This window comes from Geotrypetes seraphini, chromosome 1 (genome assembly GCF_902459505.1).
Source record: "Geotrypetes seraphini chromosome 1, aGeoSer1.1, whole genome shotgun sequence".
Lineage (NCBI taxonomy): Eukaryota > Metazoa > Chordata > Amphibia > Gymnophiona > Dermophiidae > Geotrypetes > Geotrypetes seraphini.
In genome coordinates, this window is record NC_047084.1 from 347,517,314 (window position 1) to 347,543,875 (window position 26,562).

Sequence of the window (26,562 nt, forward strand, 5' to 3'; positions counted from 1 at the left end):
CTAAGATTTCCACAGGGAACAGAACCATTACAACCAAGTGCACAACCCACCTGAAAACAGATGTAGTATTTAGGGCTTTGGGGTAGAGGTTGACAACAGTTAGTAGTGACTGCAATACAGAAATATTCCCACTGCCAAGACAAGCTTGCTTTTTTCCCCCTTCTGTCTGAGAAATCAAGGTCATTACTCTGGTCTGACTTGAAATGTCACTTGATTTGCCAGTGCCAGAGATGATGGCATCTGACTAAGCATAGTCTAGAACTTAAAGCAGGAAGGCAAAAGATATTAAATCAGTCATATCATTATGAGGCGTGTCACAAAGCCAGTCCAAGGGACACAAACTGAGCTACCGTAGTTTTCAGAATATTCACAATGAACATCCAGAAGAGTTGAAAAAATATATATTCCATGACTATCAATTAATGATTCAGTTTATATAGAGACTGTGTGGTCCTGAAAAACCTTACTAGTTTGGAGCCCTTGAGAAACAGATGCTACCCTTTTCCTTCAGGGAGTACACACTTATGCCTGTTACTGGGAAAACAAACCAAATGCACACAATTTAAGCAGGCAGCCTCTCTTCAGAATACATAGCCCAGGCTTACGAGGGTGTTCAATAATTTATCTACCTGAGTATGAAAGAAAGGTAACAAGCGTGTTGAAACAAGTCTGTGCATGTTGTGACCTGTCTCAGGGTTACTCATGCACAGTTGCTGCTCAGCGCGAGTCTAACATTAGAGGAGACAGGATGTCAGGAGAGTACTCATGCGAATCAAGTAAGAAACTGCTAGATTTGGAGTACTGTTCAGTGATAACATTTCTCACAAAAGAAGGTAAAAGCCAAAATAGATCCATGAATGCATGACTGCAGTTTATGGCGAGTCTGCCCCATCATCCTGCAAAGTAACATTTTGGAGCAAGCAGTTTAAGTGGCATAGAGAGTCCATTGAAGATGACCCTGGACAGCCTGTGGAAACAACTTCCACAGAAATGTGCAAGAAAGTCAAGGGTTTAATTTTGTCAGACAGACGAATTAAGGTTTCCCAAATCACTGAACAAATCAGCATCTCAGCAGGGGAAAATAATTCATGAACAATTGGGCATGTCCAAGGGTTCCAAGAATGCTGACACCATGTCAGAAGGCCACAAGGCTACAGTGCTGTCAGGAGAACTTGGAGATGCTCCATGAAGACCAAGTGAATTTTTTTCATTGTTTGGTGACTCGAGATGATTGGATCTATCACAGAGATTCTGAGTCCAAAACTGAGTCAATGCAATGGAAGCACAAGTCCTCCCCCATCCTAAAAAAGTTCCAAGACAGAAAATATGCAGGCAAAATCATGGCAACTGTCTTCTGGGATGATGAAGGACTTTTGCTTCTGGAGTCCATGACAACCATAACCGGGGAGAGTTACGACAACACATTGATTGCAGAGTCAATCAAGGAGAAAAGACGAGGAAAACTTACAACAGGCATGCTGCTTCTTCACAACAATGCACCGGTGCACATCATGACAATCGCAGGCTGCCATCCGAGAATGTGGGTTTCAGCAGCTGAACAAAGCACCCAACAGTCCTGACCTGGCTCCCTCAGATTATTTCCTGTTCCGAATTTTGAAGAAACCTCTCAGTAGACAGCGGTTTTTAAGTGATGAAGACGTCAAGGAAGCTACGACGTCCTGGCTTGAAGGTCAAACAAAATTCTTTTCAAAGGGGTTAAAGTCATTACAGGAAAAGTGCATGAAGAATATGGAGCTATCAGGGGACTATATTGAGAAATGAAACAAACATTTTTGAAAACTCTTTTCTTTCTTACTATGGTAGTTAAATTATTGAACGCCCCTCATATTTTAGAAATTCAGAAAAAGTTGAACGACAGATTAGGTTCTTACTTCGGTAATCTGACTTCTGTTAGGATATACAGGAGTCTATACTCAAGCTGTAGATTCCCATTTCCCTTGAAGGATATCTCTTTAAGAACTTGAGAACTCTTCCCCTTCTGCACAGCACCCTCCTCAGTTGGTACCAAAGAAATCGAACTCCACTAAAACATTAGAAAAGAGAAGGAGAAGCAAGGGGAACATCCCCGGCAAGAAACACATTCTGCTCTGCTCTGAAACTTAGAAAATAGGACAACAATCAATAAACATTTAACAAGTAAACAGAGAACAAACATCTGCTTTAGTAACTCCGATCTAGCCTGCTAAGGGTAACTAGCAGGAATATGGGATCCTCCTAGAAGGAAAGATAACAGGTAACCCCAGATACCTTAGATATAATAGCAGAGGTCCCGAGACAGACACTGGCGATGTCTGAGGTAGAAATCAGGTGCATCAAAACAAGACCATACAAGAAGGGCAGTATTGACTCCTGTGTATCCTAACAAACCCCAGATTACCAAGGTAAGAACTTAATCTGTCGTTTTGTTGCAGATATACAGGAGTCCATACTTGAGCTGACGTACCAAAGATGAGTCTGTGCATAATACCAAGGACCTAAAAGCAGCATCCTCTCGAGCCGCCACACCCACTCTATAGAACTTTGTAAAAATGTGAAGAGTAGCCCAAGTAGCAGCTCTGCAGATTTCATCAGATTTTAAGAAAGGTTTGGACAATTTCCTGGAGGAAAAGTCCATAGTCTGTTATTGAGAAAGACATGGGGAAAGCCACTGCTTGCCCTGGATCGGTAGCATGGAATGTTGCTATTCCTTGGGTTTTGGCTAGGTACTAGGGACCTGGATTGGCCACCGTGAGAAACAGGCTACCCATGCTATTCTTATGTTCTTAGGTGAAACAGCCTGGGATTCTGCCCAGGTTGTCGCTAAATCTCTGGTGGAATGCACTGCTGGGGAAACAGGCAGCTGCTTCCTGGTGGAAATGTAGGAATACGGATTCATCTGGCAATGGTTGCCTTGGAAACTGGCCTACCCCATCCCGTCTCCAGTGAATAGTCATTACAAGAAGATAATCAGTCATTAGTCCTCTCCAGGTAGATGGCCAGGTTTTGCATACATCCAGTTTGTGTAAAAGTTTATCTTGTGTGGCCGAACTTGTAGGCTGAAAGAAGGGCAGACAAAGCTCCCAATTAACATGGAAGGCGGAAACTACCTTCGGAAGAAAGAAGGAACCATGCACAGCGAAACAATAAAGAAAAAAATAGCAGAGCAAAACACATCTTCTGAGTTCACTTGCAGAAGAAATAACTGAGGAGGGTGCTGTGTACCACTGCAGAAGATGAGGAGTTCTCAAGTTCTTAAAGGGATATCCTTCTGGAGTTTGCAGGAAATGGGAATTAATAGCTCAAGTATGGACTCCTGTATATCCGCAATGAAACCTCCATTATTAAAGCATTTCCTTTCCATTACCATCCCAAATTTAGATCTTGGTGGCAGAAGACAAAATCTACTTTAAATTATTTAACAAAGAATGACAGCAAAGCTGGTCACAGTAACAACAATCTCCCCCTTCTACATAAAAATCACATACATGCAAGCACAGCAGTTGTGTCTTAGGACAGACTTTGACAGCCTGTCAAACCTTACTATCCTGATTTAAGATCTATCATAGGCAGTGTGTTTAAAGTGTTTTAACTACTCCCTTCTAAATTTACATAAATCCATGCATCGTTCTGCTGGTCTTATAGCCAGGACACTTGTGAATACCAGAGAAACAGCTGAAAAGTGAAAACAGGAATTGAGTGCATTTTTTTAAGGAAGAATTTAATTTAAAAAAAAGATTGCAGAATTTTAGTAAAATTAAGAAATCAAAATCTAGCACAAAACTGAAAGAGGAAACAATTAAAATGAAACCCAAAGAAAGCTGATATTTTGAGCACAATATTACCCAGCTCTGTGGCAGGGTTGTATAGTTCCAGACTGCCAGAACGCAGATGGATCTTATTTACAGGATAACCAACCTATGTAAATTAAAATGTTTCTTAGCACTTAATTGTGGTCTATTCTAGGCCATGCAAAAAACAGGCTGAAAAGAGAAAAAAGTGGGATCGAACAGAAATACTCTATAAATACTCTAATGCCAGCAAAATGCACTTGCTTCAAGCCTTTTGATTGACCTGGCCTGGCCTCAACCAATGATCTTACACCATTGGAACTGGACCATGGGATCGGAATCCTGACAATTGGTAGGAAGGCAATTGGTAGAACAACAATTCATAGGAAGACATAGAAACATGATGGCAGATAAAGGCCACATGGCCCATCCAGTCTGCCTATCTGCAGTAACCATTAGCTCTTCCTCTCTTTAAGAGATCCCATGTGCCTATCCCAGGCTCTCTTAAATTCAGACAGTCTCTGTCTCCACCACCTCTTCTGGGAGACTGTTCCACGCATCTACCACCCTTTCTGTAAAAAAGTATTTCCTTAGATTACTCCTGAGCCTATCACCTCTTTAACTTCATCCTTTGCCCTCTCATTCCAGAGCTTCTTTTCAAATGAAAGAGACTCGACTCATGTGTATTTATGCCATGTAGGTATTTAAAAGTCTCTATCATAACTCCCCTTTCCCACCTTTTCTCCAAAATATATATATTGAGATCATTAAGTCTGTCTCCATACGCCTTATGACGAAGACTACGCACCATTTAGTAGCTTTCCTATGAACTGTCATACTATCAATTGTCATCCTTCCAATTCTCATACCCAATTATCCTACATCAACCAATTGTCAAAATGGGAAGGGAGGCCCCCCCCCTCTCTTTGGTGTGTACCTCTGGCTGGAGGTCCGCATAGGCCTACTACTTCTCTTCCTCCTCCTTCTTGCCGAATATAAGGTCCGCATATGCCTACTCCTTCTCCCTTCTAGGTGCACTTCTTCACAAAACCATGGGCAGCAGCTGACCCGGAAGCCTTTCCTCTGACATCACAGGAACACTCCGACATCAGATGAAAGGCTTCTGGGTCAGTCGCTGCCCGTGGATTTGTGAAGTGGTGCACCTGGAAGGAAGAATGAGGAAGAGAAGGAGTCAGCCTATGCTGACCGTCTTAGAGCTGGCAAGGAGGAGGAGGAAGAGAAGGAGTCTGCCTACACTGACCGACTTAGAGCTGGAAAGGAGGAGGAAGAGAAAGAGTAGGCCTATGCAGAGAGATACACACTAGTGGTAGGGGGAGCACAAACTTGGGACATGGAAGGAAGGGATCGTGAACTTGTAATAAAGAATTTAAAGAGGGAGGGGGGGGCTCAAACTTGGGAATGAAGGAGGGAAAGAGATGCTAAAGTAAGGGAGGGAATGGAAAGGGAGAACTGTTCGGCATGGGTGTGTGAGTGAGAGAGAGGAAAGGAAGAAAGAGATAAATTGTTGGAGGTGGGAGAAGAGTGAGGTACAAATGCATGGGGAAGACAGAAATGAGAGGGAGAAATGTGCTGCACAAGATCCGGGGGACAAGAGAGGGAGAAATGTTGGATGCAATAGTAGAGGTGTTGATAGGATACTACAATTGGTTTGATTTTTGATTTTAAAAAAGTCTTTTGTCACAGCAACTTTTCTAAAAGCTTTTATTATATAAATCTGTTACTAAATTCCCTTATTAAAAAAATTAGATATTACAATCAACTTTTAAGGAAAATTAAGTGTTTAGGTGTTTTGAAGCATGTAGTTTAATTGCTTACAATTTGTCTTGAATTATAAACTGAGTAAACACTTTATTAAATTCACTTTTTAATAAAACCAGCAGTTTGTTCTACCAATTGTCTTACTACCAATTGCATCCTACCAACTGTTATAGACCCCATCGGCTCTCCAGTCAGAATGAATGGCCTCATTAGTCAACGTTACTCAATTCAAGGGCTCCAAGTCCACATTCTTCAGAAACAGCAGCTGCTAAGAACACAGCTTCCTCCTGACTTTCATCAGGCAAGACAACTGAACCCTATACTGCTACAAGTAAGTGGTTAGCTAGTCAGAGCTCCCTACAGAAGCTGTATTGAGCTCTCCCCTAGGGAACCAGCATCAGGGATCATTGGAGGCAACTTTTCAAAATGATTGGGGGTGCTCAACTTGTCACAAATTACCATATCCACATACAGTAAAACCTTGGATTGCAAGTAACTTGGTATGCAAGTGTTTTGGAAGAAGCAAAACATTTTATTAAATTTTAACTTGATATACAAGCAAGGTCTTGCAATACGAGTACATACAGTATTTTGTATTAAAGTTTTTGGGTTGTGGAGTTTCCATTATTTTTTATGGGGAAATTCACTTTGATATAAGAGTGTTTTGGATTACAAGCATGTTTTCAGAACGAATTAAGCTCGCATACCAAGGTTTTATGCAAAGGAAATTAAAGCATGGTGGGGTGTCAACACAACTGGTCAGGCTGTCTTTAAATGAAGATCACAGTGGAAGGTGCCACAAAGGGAGGTCTTGTGAGTAAAACAAATGCTGGGAGTAACACTGCAAGTTCCACCAGTCTCTCTTCATCACCACAGTTTACCATCCTACTCCCAGCCCACCTACAAGGCACTCAAGCTGTACCTTCCAGTTTACTTTGGCCCATCTATACAAACCATAATCTGTTATGTCCCTTCCAGATTCAGTACGCTAGGTGTTCAATCCTTTCCTGCAATCCGGGAGTTGCAGAAATCAAAACACTTTTCTGAGCATGTGCTCCTCTTACCTTAGAGAGTTAGAGAGCCCCCTACAGTTTCAATTTCTGCAAGCAATCCATGCAGGTTTTCTGCTTTGCATCTTTTTATTTTTTTCGCTTAAAGTTTGTTTTTTTTTGTGGCTTCAGTGCAGTGAGACTCCTTTGCAGAAACCCCTTTGCAGAGGTCCTCTGTAAAAGGAAAAGATGCAGTCCCGCAGAGCCGGACTGCTGATTCAGAGAAACTTCGGTGACCCTGTGTGCCACCCTTCTTGGACTCGTGGTCCGTTCCCCTGGGAATCTGCTTGCCCTCTGACCTTGTCAAGGGATTAAACACAAGCTGTATGCATCCTGAGTAAAAGTCCCTCCGGGTTTCAGGGCACAGGTTGCATTCGTCTTTGGTCATGTGGAGTGGTTTCGTGGGGGCCAAGGTTACAGTTGGAATCCGTCCAACTGGCAGTCCAAAGATCTTTAAGTTTGGTCATTTGGAGCAGTTTCTGAGGCAGAAAAATCCTTTCCTCCATTCAGCTGCAGTATAACAGAGTTAACAGACAGGCACTATACAGACTGTAAGTATACCTCCATTATTTCCTATGGGAGCTTCGGGGATAGTTTGTGGAATGCGGTAAAGCTCATTTTTTAGAATTTCTAAGGGTAGGATTCAGGTCTCTCACCTCCCCAAATCGCAAATTGCTATTTTCTATTTTCGGAATTTCTTTATTTTTGCCGTTTTTGGTACGAATTCATTGGCAGTGGCCATCTTGAATTTTTATCTATCTTTTTTTCAAAGTTTTATTTCTGCCTCAAAACCCTTCAATTTTGTTAAAAATCATTTGGGGTGTGACTTTTCTCTAGACTATTCGTCTCCTTTGGAAAACGTATGCTTTGGACCCAGCCGGCGGGCACATCAGTTTCTTCTGAGCCAGTTGTACCAGTGGCAGAAATCCCTGTTCAGGAGCCTTCTCGTCTGGCTATGACAGAGCTCAACTGCATTAGATGACATTCAGATTTTATGCCTCTTCTGTCTCCTGACACTGTTTCTATTTTGGATCCTGCTGCTGCCCTTGCCGGAACGAATCAGCATGCTTGCCCTGAGAGTCCAGATTTGGGTGAGGACCTCAAGTCCGCAGACTGTTTAAGAATATCTCTGTCCATCATTTTATTGCTGATGTTCTAAAAAAGCTCAAATTGGAATCTCCAACTTCCACGTCACAGTATTTGGTCATGACCGTTCTAATGTGCTGTCCTCCTTTTTTCCATCTCATCCACAGCTTCTTCATCTGGTTATGGAACACTGGGATACCCCAGATGCTTTTTCCGGCTCTCTAAAGCCATGTCTCAGATTAATACGCCAGTTCCTGCTTTACAGCAGTTTTTTGAGCAACCTACAGTAGAATCCACATGGCCCTTTCTAGCGACGGAGGAATAGTGCTTGTGGACTTTATATTGAAAAAGCCTTTTGAAGTGGCTTCTTCTAGTATCAAGGCGGCAGCGGCAGCCTCCTTTGCAGCCCATGCTTGTTGCACGAGATTGCAGTGTGCCTTCTGCGGAAGTGGGTGCCTGTTCCTAGCTAGTGCTGGCCTGTGTAGATTATGTGGCAGACGCCCTTTATGATCTCATCTGAGTTCTTCGTAAAGTCTCAGCTTATGCAGTATCTGCAAGCTGGACTCTTTGGATCCGTCACTGGGCTGGGGGTGCTGCCTCCCAGCCACTTTATTCAGCCTCCCTTTCAAGGGTCAGTTTATTTTTGGGAAGGTCTGGATGACCTCATGGCCAGTGTCGCTGATTACCGCCTAAGTCTCTCTCTGTGAACAAGTCTTGCCGGACTTCGGGAGGGAATTGTAGTACTTTTTGGCCCTCCTGCAAATTTCGTCAGGGATCCTCGGGCTCTTCCTCCCAAAGATATTCCCAGGGATACCGCCCTCATTACAACAATTCCAATTCCAGCCAACCTCAGACATCCAGATCCCAGGCAGCTACTACTCCCAGGCAGCTATTACTCTGATGCCAGAAGTCAGGCAGTGCTTCCTCATGTCAGGGGCCGGCTCTCTCCTTTTTACTGAGAGTGGGCTCGACTATCCTTGGATCAGTGGGGACTAGACATCATTCGGGAGGGGCACAAGATAGACTTCTTTTGCCTGCCTCCGAATTTGTTTCTGGATTCACCAGCAGGTTGGCCAGAGGAGTCAAAGATCCATGCTACCCTGCGGCGTATCTTGGGCATCCAAGCGATAGAACCCATTTTCAGAACACAAAATGGGCTTAGGCAGATAACCCTTATACTTCATCATGCCAAAGAATTGCTCAGAGGACTGGAGACTTATTCTGGATCTCTAGTCGGTCAATCACTAACTGCGGATTTCTCAATTCCAAATGGACACCGTGTGCAGTCATTGCTGCTGTCTTTCCAGGGGAGTTTCTGGTGTCCTTGGATCTCAAGGAAGCTTACCTCCATATTCCAATCTTTCCAGAGCATCGCAGGTTTCTGCATTTCCATGTTCTGCAACAGTATTTCCCGTTTGCGGCTCTTCCCTTTGGGCTCGCGAGAGCTTCCCACACTTTCACCAAGGTGATGGTGTTGTAATGACTTTTTTCCACAGGCAGGGTGTCCAGGTCCATCCTTACTTAGACGACTGGTTGATCCGTGCTCCGTCTCGACACAAGTGCAAACGTGTGGTGGAAATGGTGGTGTCTCTACTACAGCGCTTAGGTTGGATTGTCAACTTCAAGAAGAGCTAGTTGACGCCATCACAGACCTTGGAATATCTGGGCCTTCTCTTTCAACCCAGCAGGGTTGTGTATTTCTTCCTGAGCCACAAAGGCAATAACTTCAGCAGCAGATTGGAAATCTCCTGATCCTTCCAGCATTCACAGCCTGGCATTATCTCCAGGTGCTGAGGTCCATGGCAGCCTCCTTGAAGGCAGTCCCCTGGGCCAGAACACATATGGACCCACTACAGGAGTCCTTCCTCTCTCAGTGGTCTTTGCATCATCATCCAGCTTGCAGCAATCTGCACTGGTGGCTTCAGGGGGAGGATCTCCGCCAGGGCAAGCCCATTCGGATCTCAGAGTGGATCACTCTTATGATGGATGCTAGCCTGTCGAGTTGGAGTGCTCATAGTGGGGACCACTCTCTTCATGGACAGTGGACTCCACATCAGAGGCATTGGTTGATCAATCATCTGGAACTTCGGGCGATTTGGCTGGCGTTGCTCGCTCTCCAGCCCACTCTGGAAGGAAAGGTGGTGCAAGTGTTCTCAGACATAGTCATGTCGGTGGCATATGTCAATCGTCAAGGGGTCACAAGAAGCACTCCTTTGGGTCAGGAAGCCTGCATGCTGTTTCGCTGGGCGAAGTTACATCTTCTGTCTCTCTTGGCAGCGCATGTGGCTGGAGTTGACAACGTACTGGCAGACTCCTAGTCGATAAGTCCTGGGCCCGGGAGAATGGTCTCTCTCGCGGAAAGCATTCCATCTGATCATACAGCACTGAGGTCAGCCCCTGATGGACTTGAGGGCTTCAGCAGAGAACTAGGTCAGGCCCTTCTTCAGTCAAAGAACAGAGTGCGGAATCTTAGGGCTGGACATCTTACGAGATCCTTTATGTGTTCCCTCCATGACCTCTGGTTGGGCAAGTCATCTGCCAGATAGTGACATATCCCAGCCTCATGATTCTAGTTGCTCCAGACTGGCCTCGTTGTCCGTGGTATGTGGATCTCGTCTGTCTTCAGTGAGATAGGAAGCTCGAACTCCCTCTTCACCGCAACCTTCTAAGTCAGGGACCAGTGTCCATGAAGAAGCGCTTTGGTCTTAAGCATGCAGCCTTGGTGAGATGAGGTTATTCAGATGTGATATCTCGATGCTTTTGAAGGCCAAGAAACCTTCTACTATGGCTTCTTATGCCAAGGCCTGGAAGGATTTCCAACAGTGGTGTGCTAAGGACCAAGGGGAGCCTAAGCAGGCTCCCATTTCTGTGGTCCAGACTTTTCTTCAAGCAGGCTTAGATAAGGGTTTCGCAGTGGCCTCCCTTAAAGTTCAGATAGCAGGCCTTTCGTGCTTCTGGATATGCAGGGATTCTAGTTTCCTTCCTGCCCATCCCAATGTGACCAGGTTTCTGAGAAGGGCACTTCGCTTGCAATCTCCCATGCGTTATCCTTACCCTGAGTGGAATCTTACCATCGTCCTGCAGGGCCTTGTGGAAACCCCATTCCAGCCACTGAAGATTGCTTCTCTTCTGGATCTGACGATCAGGACTGTCTTTCTGGTCGCCATTGTCTCAGCATAGCATATTTTGGAGCTTCAAGCTCTTTCATGCAGGGAACCCTTTCTCCGACTTACGGACGCAGTAGTTCTCCGTACTGTACCTTCCTTTCTATCGAAGGTGGTCTCCGCTTTTCCATGTCAACCAAGAAGTTCGTTTCCCTGTGTTTCATTCCATAGGCTTGGAGAGAAAGGATCAGATTTTATGCAAATCGGACATCAAGAGAGTCTTACTCCATTTTTGGGGGGAGAGGACTAATGATTTTCAGCTGTCTGATCCCTCATTGTCCTGACTGCCCTGCCTTGGTGTGGTAGGTCGGTGTCTAAGACCTTGATCGCTCATTGGATTCGTTTGGCCATTTCCACAACTTATGTCACCTGTAGCAAGCAGCCGAAAGTTTTCCCTTAAGGCCCACTCGACTAGAAGTGTTGCTGCTTCATGAACGGAGTCTCACACAATTCATCCCGATGAAATTTACAGCGCACCTACTTAGTCCTCTCTTCACACCTTTACTCGGTTTTCCGGGTGGATGTGGCAGCTCACTCCGAAGACATTTTTGGGACCTCGATGTTGCGAACAGTCTCTTCTCTCCCTCCCTAGACGCTGCCATTGCTCTGGTACATCTCCGAGCGTACAGAATCTGGAAGGGACATAACAGAATGGAAGATTAGGTTTTCACCTTCAATAATCTTCTCTCTGTTAGTCCCTAGAAGATTCAGTACAGTCCACCGTCTCCCCTGTAAGCTCAGTTGTTCTGAATCACCTGCTTTCTTTGGCCTCGGTTATTCTCCTTACAGGCTTCAGGATCTTCTAGCCAGTAGATGAGTCCTGTGGGATGTTCGCTCTTCTGTGAGTATGCATATTACCGAAGGCTGCGTCATGTGGGTGCTCGCTGCACACAGCAGGTTAGTTCTACATTGTTCTTCAATGTTTTTGTGTTGCCTTTTGCTTGTTTATTACTTGTTTTCATGTTTTGCAAAGTAGCCCACAACAGAAATTTGTTTGCATTACTGGGCAGGTTCCCTCATGCCCCCTTTTTTTGTCATGGATTTGTTCCGGTATGTTTCTTGGCTTTGGGACTAAACTGTAGGGGGCTCTAACTCTCTCTTAGGTAGGAGGCGCACATGATCAGAAAAGTGTTAGGATTTCTGCAACTCCCAAATTGCGGAAAGGGATTGAACACCTACCATACTGAATACTGTAGGGAATAACAGAAAGAAGATTATCAAAGATGAAAACCTAATCTTTTTTGAAGGCAGGTATACGTACTTTGGATGATGTTATTTCAGAGGGTAAGCTGCTTGACTTTTCATGATTGCAACACAAATTTGGTCTTAACAAATCACAAAATTATAGATGGTTGCAGTTGAAGTAGGCCATTCAGGAAGGGTTCCCTGAATGGAAAAAATCTAACTAATCAGGTCTTATGTTTTCAGATGGACTTCCTGGGACACCAGGTCGCTCAGTGATATAAATTAATATCTGGATTTTTGAATAAGAAACCAAAGACTGATCTGCGTGACATTTGGAGCATTGAGATAAAGCATCAAATTACTGCGTCTCAATGGCCACAAATTTGGGCTTGGAGGATGAGATGTACGGTGTCGGCATCTATGAGACAAACTTGGTTTTTTTTTGTTACACAGAGCAGTTTGGACCCCAATTTGTTTACAGAAATTAGACAGCTCTAAGTCTAATAGATGCTGGCACTGTCATTTCAAAGTTGGGACATTAGATCATTTAATATTCTATTGTCCATTGATACTTAGTTTAAGGAAATCCATTTGGTGAATAATCTACTGGAAATTCCGGTGGCATTATCATATGACACTGTGCTATTTGGAACTTTCATGAGAGATAAGAGTCAAATCTCTTCTAATAATAATAATATATTGCTCAGGGGTTGCCGTACAGCAAATTATGAAAAACTGGAAAAATTGGGATCGGCTGAATTATAATTTTTGGTGGAATTCGTCATACCAAATTTTTAAAATGGAACGGGTAAAAACCATACAGCAGGGGCATTTTAAGAAATTTAGGGATGTTTGGGAGCCATTAAAATATTGTACAGAATGAATATTATTTTTTCCCTACGTTCATATACATCCAGGGTGGGGAGGGAGGTGGGGATACTTTATGTTTTCATATGCTTAGAACAATTGTTAGATATAAGGGGGGGGAAAGGATATTTGTTGCGTACTAGATTTTGATGGTATATTAAGTGAAGTTGAAGTGTAAAATGATTGTATTTTATGTTGCACTTATTGAAAGTTTTAAAAATGAATAAAGAATTTTTTAAAAAACACCTAATCTTCCATTCTCCCTCTCACAGCCAGTCCTCAATAGTCACTCTTCCCTCCCTATCATACAGACTAAAACTAAACCCGGATAAAACAAAATTCTTCCTAGCAACCCCCAAAGATAAAATCAAAGACACCACAATTCAAATAAAAGGATCCGTTTTCCCCCTTGAACACAACCTAAAAATACTCGGCGTCACACTAGACAAACATCTATCCCTCGACAAACACACGGACAATACCGTCAGAAAAAGTATCTCGGTGCTTTGGAAACTCCGCACCATAAAAAAATACTTTGACGAAACTTCATTCCGCCTGCTAGTACAATCCTCCATCCTCAGCATATTGGACTACTGCAATATCATTTACTTAAGCTCCACAAAAAAAACCATCAGGAGACTCAAAATGATCCAGAACACTGCTGTCCGCCTCATATTCGGCCTGAAAAAATGGGAACACATCACCCCTTTCTACCACAAACTCCATTGGCTGCCATTAGAATCCAGAGTCCTATTCAAATTCGCCTGCTTCTGCTATAAAACAGTATTTGGTTTATCCCCAAGCTACATCATCCCTCACTTCGCCCTAAATCACAGCATCAAGGACTCCCGCAGAATCCAACTATTCGCCTACCCCTCCCTTAAACTCTGCCACTCTAAAAGATTCCTCGACAAAACCCTCGCCTTCCAAGCCACTAAGCTAAACCCATGGTTATCCCAAATGGCCCTCAAGGCCCCCAACTACCTCGGCTTTAGAAAACTACTCAAAACCCGCCTCTTCCAAGACCAGGATCCCAACGCCCCTTCTATCTAACACCCACTCTCCCCTCTACATCCTTCCCTCACCCCCCCCCCCCTGGCAACTTTGATCAATTTGTTATTGAACCGCTCATAACCCCGCTCAACTGCTGTAAACCACTTGTAACCTTGTTTAATTGATGTGAACCGCCTAGAACTCTTCCGGGTATGGCGGGATACAAAAATAAAGTTATTATTATTATTATTATTATTAACCTGTGCATACCATACACTTTCTTTTCTCTCTCCATACCCACTTCTTTCTCAGTCCTTCCCTGCTTTAATATCTTCCTCATCATCATCTTATTATGTTTTTCCTTCACTTTTTTCCCAATGCAGTTTGACTTTTGGGGGGAGATAGAATGCTTAATACCCCTCACCATGCCTACTCCATGCCCATTATTCTATACTTCTCTCTACTTCCTCCTGACCTGACTTGCCTTGCCCCTACTAATTCCTCAACCCATTAGGTTCCCTCTCACTCCACCTTGGCCTGTGCCCCTCCCCTTCAGGCTAGGTTCATCCATCCCTCATACCTCCTAAGCAGCTTCATTGCACATTTCAAAATTTTTATCCCCATCCTTTCTACTCCCCCTTCCCAGAGCCCCAGACATCATTCATATCTAAAATTCAGACTGAAATAAAATAGCAGTTCCACATCCAGAAATACTCTATGAGCTGCTCCACCACCTCCATGCACAAAACTTGGAAGCTTAGCAATCAGTTGCTGCACAGCCCCTAGGACCATATTTGCATGTGGTGCTTCCTACCGTCAGACTGAAAATCCCCATAATATGCTGAGCATGCATTCACAAACCACTGTGTGCCAACCCACCTGCTAATCCTCTAGCACAGTGTTCTTCAACCTTTTTACACCTATGGACCTGCAGAAACAAAATAATTATTTTGTGGACCGGTGGTTGAAGAACACTGGGCTAAGTTGTGGGTCAGACCCCGCCCCCATAATAGTACGAATTGTAACACTATTTTTTCCATTCATTTTTCATATATACACACAATATAATCTAATTAACAACACATAATGCTTAACCACAAAATTAAACTACACAAAGCAGACTGTATGCTTCTCAACATTCATTCCTACCAGAACAAATTATCCCTATGTAAATATAGAACCACAAACTAAAATTGCTAATATATTCAAACGAAACCCTAATATTCAAGACTCTGCATGCAGTACAACCCCAGAGAAAAAGAAACAAATACATTTCTTCCTGAACAGTGCAAAATATAGACAGCAGATGAAAATTCTCAAAATTGACAATTCAATCACTAAATTGAAAATAAAATTATTCACCCTACCTTTGTTGTCGCCCTCCCTTCATGTGCCATCCCTTCATCACGACAGTTGGGCGAGACTGGGTTTCCTGCTATCTCTTGTTTATAAACAACACCTTGAGAAAGCCAGCTGTCTTTCTTGTTTTCCTCCCCCTCTGCAAGAAACATACCAGCGCTCCCAGCTGGCTGTTTTATGATGCCTGCGGCCGGCTCCCTCTTCCTCACTGCCGGTCCACGGCCGGAACGTGCCTTAGGCCTGAGGAGATCAGTGCACAAAGCCACGTGCAGCAGCTCCTTGAGCGTCCCGCGCATTATCCGGAAGCTTTTCCTCCAATGTTGTGACATCAGCGAGAAGGCTGCCGGTTCAGGCGCAGGACGCGCGCGTAGGAGCCACCGCCCGCAGCTTTGTGCACTGATCTCCTTAGGCCTGAGGCATGTTCCGGCCACAGACCGGCAGGAAATTTCTGCAGACCGGCGGTTGAAGAACACTGCTCTAGCAGTCATAGAGTAAATGGTTGGCTTTGGGAGTCGAGTTAGAATTGACTATGGTGCCTTGGAAACTGGCACATCATTTGGCAGTATCAACTTTGGCACAATGCCCCTTCTTTTTCCTCCATTCTCTGCCCAGCACCATTATCTCCCTGCTCTGGCCCACATTATATGGAAGGATATGGGGGAGTCACATCACTATAACAGTATCCCATCATTCATAGTGTCCTACACAGCCATACAAGTCATAGACCCCAAAAGTTAGCCTTTATGAATGAGTAGCAGAGTAGTGCTGGGAATTAGAACGGAAAGCTAGAGCTTAGTAGCTGAACCAAGAGGAAAACCAAACCAAGAACCCCTTAACCTCTTCCAAACTCCACCCTCTTCCTGTTGCTGCCAATTCTGCCATGCTATTTCTTTGGGATAATAAAGCATAATGAGTCCACTTAGTCTAATACCGCTGTTTCTCATAAGACGTAACAAGGGAATGACTTATTTTTGTGAAAAAAGAGAGATGGTGTTATTCTCTATTCCCCTTTTAAAGGGACCGGTCCCTGTGTGAGAAGATCCTCTTGGAAAGGCAGTCTGAGGCTGAGATGTCTGAGGCCTTTGGTGTCTGAACCAATCAGGGACTTCCTTAGGAAGGAGCTTAAGGAAGTCCCTGATTGACCATTTGTTTTAGCCAATCAGGGACTTCCTTAGGCTCCTTCCTAAGGAAGTCCCTGATTGGCTCAAATACCTCAGGAGGCATCTGAGCCAATCAGAGCCTTAGGCCCCTCCCCATGCATCACATGATGCACTGGAGAGGGTCGTCATGGAGGAGCAGGAGCATGAGGTCTTTTCAGTACCTCCTGCTCCCAACATCAAGGTACGGGGGCCTGGAGGGGGATGGGGGAGTAGGCATCCCTCCTGCCATTTTCTTTGTGGGGAGGGGGAGGTCTTTCCAGGCAGGAGGGAGTGGGCATCCCTCCTGCAATCTTTTTGGAGTTTGTGGGAGGTGGGGGCGGTGGTTCAGGAGTGCTAGCTTGGGGGAGAGGGGAAGCTTTTTTAATGGGACATAATATCTGTTCCATTAAAAAAAATGCAGAAGACCTGACAGCAGTGACAAGAGGCTGCTTTCTCTGTCACTACTGTTAGGGCTCTGCATTGTGTCAATCGCTCACTGAGCGACTGAGTCAGTGGGTTTGCATGCAAATGATTTGCACCTCCGTGCAAATCATTTGCATGCAAACTTAATAGTGAATCGCTGTTGGAAAATCGGCAAGAGAATCGCTATTGTTAGTGAATCTAGCTCCTATCGTTAGCTGCTAGAATCTATCGTTAGTAGCTATTGTGAATCTAGCTGCAAGTCACTGCTGTACAGATGATACCCTCTGACTGCCTAGTTCTTGGAAAACAGCAAGCCAGTCAGATTTTCAAAATATCCACACTTAATATGAATGAGATAAATTTGCATACAATGGAGGGAATGCATTCAAATTTATCTCATGCATATTCTGAAAACTAGACTGGTCAGGTGGTCCTGGAGGACTGGGTAGAAAATGACTGCTCTAGAGACCATGTTTATGAGAGCCAGGGGCAGACCTAGTTGGGCTTGGCCCACCCAGCAACCACAAGCTTCTGGCACTGGTTTCTACACGATGCCAGTGGCTAACTTGTAAGCCTTCTTTCTGATGTGTTTAGCGTCAGAGGGAAGGCTTCCAGGTCAGTGGGCAGCAGCAGCATGTAGGAGCCAATGTCAGTGACCTAAAGAAGAAAAATAAATGTCGTATGGGCTGGGAAATGGGAAGGAAGAGAAAGAGAGAGGCTGCATAGGCTGGGGAGGGAGGGAACAATGCCCACCCAAAATTGGTTGTCTGGCTATGCCACTGGTGAGAGCCAGCCTATTAAGTAACTATACAGGATTGTTTAGTGAATTAGAACCTTAGGGGAAAAAAATACTAATTCTAGTGGCAGGTACTATGTTTTCAAAAATTGTATTTGTGAAGATTAAAATTATGACCACCTTTCCATTAGGGTGTATTAAATGGAGATAATTTAAGGGTCATGTAGTTGTTTCTATTCATCTAAAACAAGGGTGTCCAACCCATGGCCCATGGGCCGCATGTGGCCCAAGGAGGTATTTCGGGCAGCCCAGTTCAAGGGCGATGCTGCGTTTCATGCAGCCCAGCTCGAAGGCGATGCAGCGTTTTCCTCTGCTGCCCCCGGGTGTTTACTTTCTGGCCAGTTCCCTCCTCTATCTTGCTGCAGTGTTTTTCTGCTCAAAGCTGCGGGCAGCGGATCCTATGTACCTCCTACAGCTGACCCGGAAGCGTTCCCTCTGATATCGCAATGTCAGCGAGAAGGCTTCCAGATCAGCCATGGGAGGTGCAAAGGGGCCACAGTCTGCAGCTTTGAACAGAAAAATGACTGTAGCAGTGAGGAAGGAGCCAGCCTGAAGGGTAAACACCTGCAGCACAGAAGGGAGGGGTAGGGAGGGAGAAGGCATGTTGGGACTTAAGAGGGAGGGAACACAAACTTAGGACAAATGATGGAAGGAAGGAGGGAGGGAGGGGCATGAACTTAGGACACAGAATGAAGGGAAAGAGGGGGGAGCATGAGCTATAGGATGGAAGAATGGAGGGAGTGAGGGAAGGAGATGCTGAGGTGAGGGTGGGAATAGAAAGTGAGAATCGGATGTCTAAGAGAGGGAAAGAGATGATGCACATGGAGAGTTGAAGAAAGTAGAGAACTGTTGGGAAAAGAGAGGAGAGAGAGAATTATTGGACATGGTAGTGGGAGAGGAGTGAGGTAGAGATGCATGGGCGTGGAGAGAAGGGGGAGAACATGCTGGGCCGAGGAGGCCTCCTGGACTGGTGTTTTTTTAAAAAATAAATAAATTAGTACAGAGAGGGAGGGTATTAAAAGAAGTTCCAGACTGGGCGTGGGGGGGAAAGCTTATGGGGCCAGAAACAGAGGACAGAGAGAGAGAAATGATGGGCAAGGAGTTATAGCCTGACCAGTGGAGAGAGGGAGGGGGATTCAGAAAGTGGTGAGCCATGTGGATGAGGTCAAAAGGGAGATGACAAGATAAGTGAGAAAGCAGTGAGTACAGGGGTAGAAATGTGGTAATGGGGAGTAGATAGAAGGAAATAGGAAGCTGGGAAAGGAGTGAGATGGGAAATGGGAGAGCTAGGGACTGAGAGAAGAAGGAGAATTGAGAGGTAGCCAGTGATGTACCAAGGGTGGGGGATCCACCCCGGGTGCAGCTTTAGGGGGGGTGCACAGCCGGCTCAGTCCCTATCGCGTTCCCTCCCTCCTTACTTAAGGTGACCAGCGAGATGACTGAGCAGCAAACCTCCCTCCAGTAGCGTTGGCAACCACAGCGCTAAACAGGCTGCTTCGCGGCTTTCTCCTGCCGGTGAAGCGTCACTGATGACGTCTCGAGACTACGTTGGAAACTCCCTACAGCCATTTCCTGATGGCGATCTGCACGGGGCAGGAGCATAGGAAGATCGCTCCTGCCCCGAAAGCCCTCTAGACCACCCGGTAAGGCCGGGAAGGCGGCAGGGAGGTGGGGGTGGGTCAGAGCCGGATAATCGCGGTTTTTCGGCATTCGCGGTCTGGCTCTGCCCGTATCCCCCACGAATGACGAGGGAGAAGTGTAACAAGAAGATGAGGAAAGCAGAAACCAGAGAAGACAAAGGTAGAACAAAAATTTTGTTTATTTATTGCTTTAGGAGACATGTTTCACTGTTTCTGTGGTGTTGCATTGTATGCAGAGTCCAGCTTCTTGCTGGTTCAATTTAACCTTTGTCTATGTATTTCTATTTTATCTCCCCTTTTACAAAACTGTGGAGTGTTTTTTAGCGCCAGCCGTGGTGGTAGCAGCTCTGATGCTCAGAATTCTATGAGCGTCAGAGCTATTACCACCTTGGCTAAAATCCACAATACAGTTTTGTAAAAGGGGGAGGGGTTAGTTTGTGATGACATTCCATACTAGGCGAAGGTGTTTGCTGTGTTCTGTGTGTTCAAAAGACATGGTTTTCTGTTAGGATTGACTGCAGGATTGATCTGTACTAGTCTGGCTTATTTAGTTTTACAATGGGTGTATTGCTGTTGTACTTCCCACTGCAGTATGTAAGATGCTGCCTTTTCTTAGGTACTCATGTGTGACGTGTGGCTAGTTACTAAAAATCATGTTTTTCGTACAGATGGGGGGGTGCCAAAAAATGATGGGCCCCGGGTGTCACACATGTTAGGTACGCCACTGGAAGTAGCTGAACATTTAAAAAGAAGAAGGGTGAGAAAGAAAGCAAGATTTGAGTGGACAGAGGCAAAAAAGAAAAGAAAAAGTTAAGAAAGCTGAAAGGTAAAAAAATCAATATATTGGAGACAGGCATAAGAAGGAAATGGAACGAGAGGAGAAAAAAATGGACAGCAGACACTGGAAAGAGAATTAGTTGAAGAAAGACAAAAAGCAGAAAGAGAAACTGGGACCAAGATGATAGAAAAACAAAATATCCAGACAACAAGGTAGTGAATTTATTAACTGGAATATGTTAGCTTTGGGATATGTGCATCACAATTATTTTTGTTTTCAGTGGTGTAGTCATATATAGCTGATTGGGGGGAAGGACTGGAGCCCAAAATTAGTGGATGGGCACCAAAGTTTCTCCCTGCCTGAGTGCAATTTATAAATACTTGAGCTAGTGGGGATTCCCAAGCCCTTGCACTGAAGACATCTTCCTCCAGTCTGGCAAACCCAAATCTCCAAGCTTTGCAGGCAATCTATCCTTGTAAATGTTTAGTAAAATACCTTGGAGTTAAATATGTTTTTTTTTGTACCTGAACACTTTTGAGCATTTCTTGATATGAAGAAGTTGTCTATTAGTGTTTAATTGAACATTTGCTTGTTAACGGGAACTTTCTGTTAAGCCTATTATTCCTCTTTACTATAATTGTTATTATTGTTTCTCTTCACAATTTTCAGGATCTCTCCAAAGATTCGATGGTGGTCTAAGAAAGTCTAATTGTTTTCCTTGAGATTTGAATTAATGCTGTAATTTTTTTCCTCTGTTTTTCTTAAGCAAGGATATCTTGTGTATAATTTGAAAATTCAATAAAGAAAAAAAAAAAAAAAAAGTTTTGCAGCCAATGGCAATATCCTCAAGCTGCCACTGCTTTCATGTATGCATGAAAGCCAAGGGGGGCGGGGGCAGGGTGTATGGAAGGCAAGCACATCTGCAATATTGCTGCCAGCTGCAGAACTTGGGAAGTTGGAGAGGGAGGATGTGGCTGTCAGCTGGTGAGGGCTTGGGGATCCCTACTAGCTACAGCAGGGGAGATGTTCATTTTGAGTGAGCCTAAGCTCAAAGTAGGAGGCCCGAAAAAGCAGTAATATTTACCCTGACTGAATAATCCTCCATGTGCGCCAGTGACAGCTGGTTCAGCATTCCCACTCTGATGAGGCTCACCATAGCTGTAATAGAAGTGAATGGGAGAACCAGGAGTGCGCATCAGAGTGGGGATGCGGAAGCCTGTGGCTGCTCCCACTATGGAGGATCACTCAGTCAGGGCAAATATTACTGCTTTTTTGGTTTCCTCTCCATAGGATCCCTTTAATGAAGGTTTATTATTAGATAAGTACATCTTCTATATTATTGATTGCAAATTTGGGACCTGTTCAACCTTTTTTTTCTCATCAGCTAGTGTTAATGTTTGTGAGGCCCCAGAAAAATTTTTTTCGTCCAATGCGGCTCAGGGAAGCCAAAACCCGATTACATTACATAAACAAAACTACATCAGAAATATAGAAAACCCATGCTGAGACAAATCAAGATATTCATTATATTCAAACCCGTTTAGGCATGTGTGCTAAATTATATGTTTGGGACATTTATATTTCAGGAAAGCACATGAACTGTTATGTCCACAACAATGGGAGTAAATCTAGTTGCATCTCAGGTAGGGCGCTAAACTGTTTGGTAGAAGAAGAAATGAGATGAATGTTTGTTCTGATGTAAATTAATCCAAGCCAAATGTATAATTGTCCTTAACATATCTGCAAAAAATTAAAAACTACCTGTAAATGCAGTGCTGACATTACTGTTTTATAACTAATCTATATTGCCTTTTCTCTACTAGACTGAAAATTCTCTATAAGTTACACTACCTAAATTTTTACCTAATTCATTATTTGTCATATATAAGTGCTATCTGCAGAAGTACAAAATCCTAAAGATCAATTTATTTTGAATCACAATTTAAACCTGGTTTCTTATTCAAGTTTCTAGATTTTGATGTTTTTATTTTCCCAGAGAAGAGATCCCAAATCTCCAAGTTTTAGAAATGACTAGGGATTGCTTAGTCCATATGTATTATACACATTTATTAAGATTCAAATTGAATATTTATACAAAAAACTAACTAAGCATTCAGTTTTTACTGCTTTTGTATAGGTCTCCTATAAGGATAATGTCAGAATTACATTACTGTATGCTGGCTATCAGCATTAGTGAGCTGTCATATCCACAGTAAAGGGTTCTTGGATATTACTGTATATACTCGAATATCTGATCCAAATATAAGTCGAGACCCCCCTCACTCACTCCCTCCCTTCCCTGCCAGGCTCTCCACCCAGCCCCCCTCAATGCCTGCCAGGCTCTGCATCCTGTCCCCCCTCACTCACTCCCTTGTACCATCTCCCTCCCTCCCAATACCTTGCGGGGCCCAGTGGTCGGCCAGGATATGAGTGATCCCCCCTTCCGTCCCAGCCAAATATTAAAAAAAAAATAAAAATAAACCACACCCCACACCCCCCCCAGTCTTCCCCATAGCAGCCTCGAACAAAGTAGGAGGGCAGGAAGATTGCTCCTGCTCCATGCATCAGCTGGTTACCAGGGACCCGAGCAGTACATGGGGGAGGTGGGAGGAAGGTTTGTTTGTCAATTTCGGCAGGCACAGGAGGCAGAAGGGATTCCTCCTGTCCCATCCACGGCAAGGCCGCCGAGGAGTCGAGGGTGCGCAGGGAAGGCAGGGGGTTTTGGATTCAGCTGGGAATGGAAAAGGGGGGGATCCCTCATGTCCTAGTCTACTGTTGGACCACCGGGTCTTGCGGCAGGTCCTGTGGAGGCCTGCAATAAGTACAGGAGGGGGGCAGGTAGGCAATGGTCTGAATATAAGCCGAGACACCCAAAATCTCAGCTTATATTTGAGAAAGCAATGTTACTTACCGTAACAGTTGTTATCCAGGGACAGCAGGCAGCTATTCTCACTAGTGGGTGATGTCATCAGACAGAGCCCCGGTACGGACGTCTCACAAGCACGTGTTGCTTGTAGAAACTTAAAGTTTCTAGATGCCCGCACCGCGCATGCGCCGGTGCCTTCCTACCCGGAGATCCGGGCGTGTCTCCTCAGTTCAGGTAGCTAGCCTGAGAAGCCAACCCAGGGGAGGTGGGTGGGACGTGAGAATAGCTGCCTGCTGTCCCTGGATAACAACTGTTACGGTAAGTAACATTGCTTTATCCCAGGACAAGCAGGCAGGTATTCTCACTAGTGGGTGACCTCCAAGCTAACCTCAGTGGGATGGAGGGGGAGTTGGCGACTTAAGAGAATAAATTTTTCAATACTGTTTGGCCAAACTGTCCATCCCGTCTGGAGAGGGTATCCAGACAATAATGTGAGGTGAATGTGTGAACCGAGGACCAGGTGGCAGCCTTGCAAATTTCCTCGATTGGTGTTGATCTGAGGAATGCTACTGAGGCTGCCATTGCTCTGACCTTATGGGCTGTGACCTTACAAGGAAGTGATAATCCAGCCTGGGCATAGCAGAAAGAGATACAAGCCGCCATCCAATTAGAGATGGTGCGCTTTGATACGGGTCTTCCCAACTTATTAGGATCGAAGGAGACAAAAAGTTGAGGAGTGGATCTGTGTGGCTTGGTGCGATCCAGGTAGAAAGCCAAGGCACGTTTGCAGTCTAGAGTGTGAAGGGCCGATTCTCCGTGGTGAGAATGAGGCTTAGGGAAGAATACTGGAAGTACAATGGATTGGTTGAGATGAAATTCGGAGACCACCTTAGGCAGGAATTTCGGGTGAGTGCGGAGGACCACCTTGTCATGGTGGAATACTGTGAATGGTGGGTCCGCCATCAATGCCTGGAGTTCGCTGACTCTGCGAGCGGACGTAAGGGCTACAAGGAAAAGCACTTTCCAGGTGAGATACTTCAGAGGGGCCCTGTTGAGTGGTTCAAACGGGGGCTTCATGAGGTGGGAAAGGACTACATTGAGGTCCCAAACTACTGGGGGTGGTTTGAGAGGAGGGTTAACATGGAAGAGTCCTTTCATAAATCTGGCGACCACCGGATGGGCCGAGAGGGGTTTCCCTTGTAGAGGCTGGTGGAACGCCGCAATAGCGCTCAGGTGGACTCGTATGGATGTGGACTTGAGCCCAGATTGAGATAGGTGTAGGAGATAGTCCAGCACGGAGGATAAGGAAGCTCGCTGAGGTTCCTTTGACTTAGAAACACACCATGAGGAGAATCTGGTCCATTTCTGGGAGTAGCATTGTCGAGTGGCGGGCTTCCTGGAAGCTTCCAAGACCTCCCTCACTTCTTGTGAGAATTGGTGAGGGGTTACGTTGAGAGGAACCAAGCTGTCAGGTGGAGAGACTGCAGGTTGGGATGAAGTAGTGATCCTTGATGTTGAGTAAGTAGTGAAGGAAACACTGGAAGTGGTACTGGTTCCCTGCTGCTGAGTTGAAGTAGGAGGGAGAACCAAGGTTGTCTGGGCCACCGAGGAGCTATTAGAATCATGGTGGCCCGTTCGAGTTTCAGCTTGACCAGAGTCTTCTGGATCAGCGGGAATGGTGGGAACGCATATAGAAATCGTTTCCCCCAGTTCAGTAGAAAAGCATCTGCCTCGAGGCGATGAGGAGTGTAGATCCTGGAGCAAAACTGAGGCAGTTTGGCGTTGTGGGGAGCCGCAAAGAGGTCTATCTGAGGCGTCCCCCATTGCGTGAAGATTTGGTGAAGGGGGCTGGAATGGAGAGTCCATTCGTGCGGTTGTAGCAGACGGCTTAGTTTGTCTGCTAAGACGTTGTTCTCCCCCTGGATGTATACTGCTCTGAGTAGGGTGTTGTGGCGCACCGCCCAGTCCCAGACTCGTAGAGCTTCCTGGCAAAGGAGGGCCGAGCCCGTGCCTCCTTGCTTGTTGATATAATACATGGCGGCCTGATTGTCTGTGCGAATGAGGATTACCATGTCGTGGAGTAGGTGTTGGAAAGCTTGGAGCGCATTGAAGATGGCTCTGAGTTCCAGTAGATTGATTTGGTGTAGTCTCTCCGCATTGGTCCAGAATCCTTGGGTGCGGAGACCCTCCAGATGGGCCCCCCATGCGTAATTCGACGAATCGGTCGTGAGAACTTTCTGATGGGGGGGAGAGTGCATCAGAAAACCTCTGGATAGATTCGAAGAGGTCATCCACCAAAGTAGAGACTGCCGAAGAGCAGGTGTGACTAAGATGCGTTTGGATAGTGGATCGGATGTCTGATTCCACTGTGATGCCAGGGTCCACTGGGGGATCCTGAGGTGGAGTCTGGCAAAGGGTGTCACATGTACTGTGGAGGCCATATGGCCCAGGAGCACCATCAGTTGTCTCGCCGGTAGGGTTTGGCGAGTCGACACCGACTGGCAGAGATGAAGAAGAGACTCCATGCGTTGCCGAGGTAGGAATGCTCGGAGTCGGGTGGTGTCCAGGACCGCTCCGATGAAGGGGAGGGACTGGGTGGGTTGTAGATGAGACTTGGAGAAGTTGATCTCGAAGCCCAAATTCTGGAGGAAGTAGGTTGTAGCCACGGCCGCCGAAGTGACCTCTGGGGCTGACGGGGCCTTGATGAGCCAGTCGTCGAGGTATGGGAATACCTGTAGACCCCTGTCCCGGAGTGCTGCGGCCACTACCACCAGGCACTTTGTGAAGACTCTGGGGGACGAAGATAGGCCGAATGGTAGCACTCGATACTGTAGGTGCAGATTTCCCACCCGAAATCTGAGGAACTTTCGGGAGGCCGGGTGAATGGGGATGTGAGTGTAGGCCTCCTTGAGATCCAGGGAGCATAACCAGTCGTTCTGCTCGAGGAGGGGGTATAGAGAAGCCAAAGTCAGCATGCGAAACTTCTCTTTGACCAGGAACTTGTTGAGGGCCCGAAGGTCTAGAATGGGTCGCAGGTCGCCCGTTTTCTTCGGGACGAGGAAGTACCGGGAGTAAAACCCTCGGTTCAATTGGTCTGACGGGACCGGCTCGACAGCCCGAAGCTGGAGTAAGGTTTGGACTTCCTGAAGAAGAAGGGCGGTCTGCGTCGAGCTTGAAGGATACTCTCTTGGGGGATGGTCCGGGGGGACCCGGTGGAATTGAAGAGAGTATCCTTCTCTTATGATGGTGAGGACCCATAGGTCCGTAGTTATGGCCTCCCATCGATGGTAGAAAAGATGGAGGCGGCCCCCTATGGGAGAGGCCGAGGTTATGCTCCCGGGGGGGGCGTCAAAAGGGCTGGGGGGCCTTAGGTACGGCCGGTGGCTGAGGTTTTTGCTGAGACTTCTGGGGAGGTTGTCTCTTCGCAGGCTGCCTCGCAGCAGGCGTTTGTCTGGGCATGTAACGCCGCTGGTAAATCAGGGGTGGCCTGGGAGGTCGAGACTGTTGAGGCTTGGGTTTGGGCCGCAGGATGGACTGAAAGGATTTTTCATGATCCGACAGCTTCTTGGTAACAGTTTCGATAGACTCATCGAACAGGTCAGCTCCAGCACATGGTACGTTGGCGAGTCTGTCCTGAAGGTTGGGATCCA

At 45.7% G+C, this 26,562-nt stretch overlaps 1 protein-coding gene across 4 annotated transcripts in view; it reads right to left on the bottom strand.

Annotated features, from left to right (window-relative positions):
* The window catches only part of CNOT6L (CCR4-NOT transcription complex subunit 6 like), a 188,195-nt gene that overhangs the window by 133,658 nt on the left and 27,975 nt on the right, over positions 1-26,562 (bottom strand). The window lies entirely within an intron of this gene.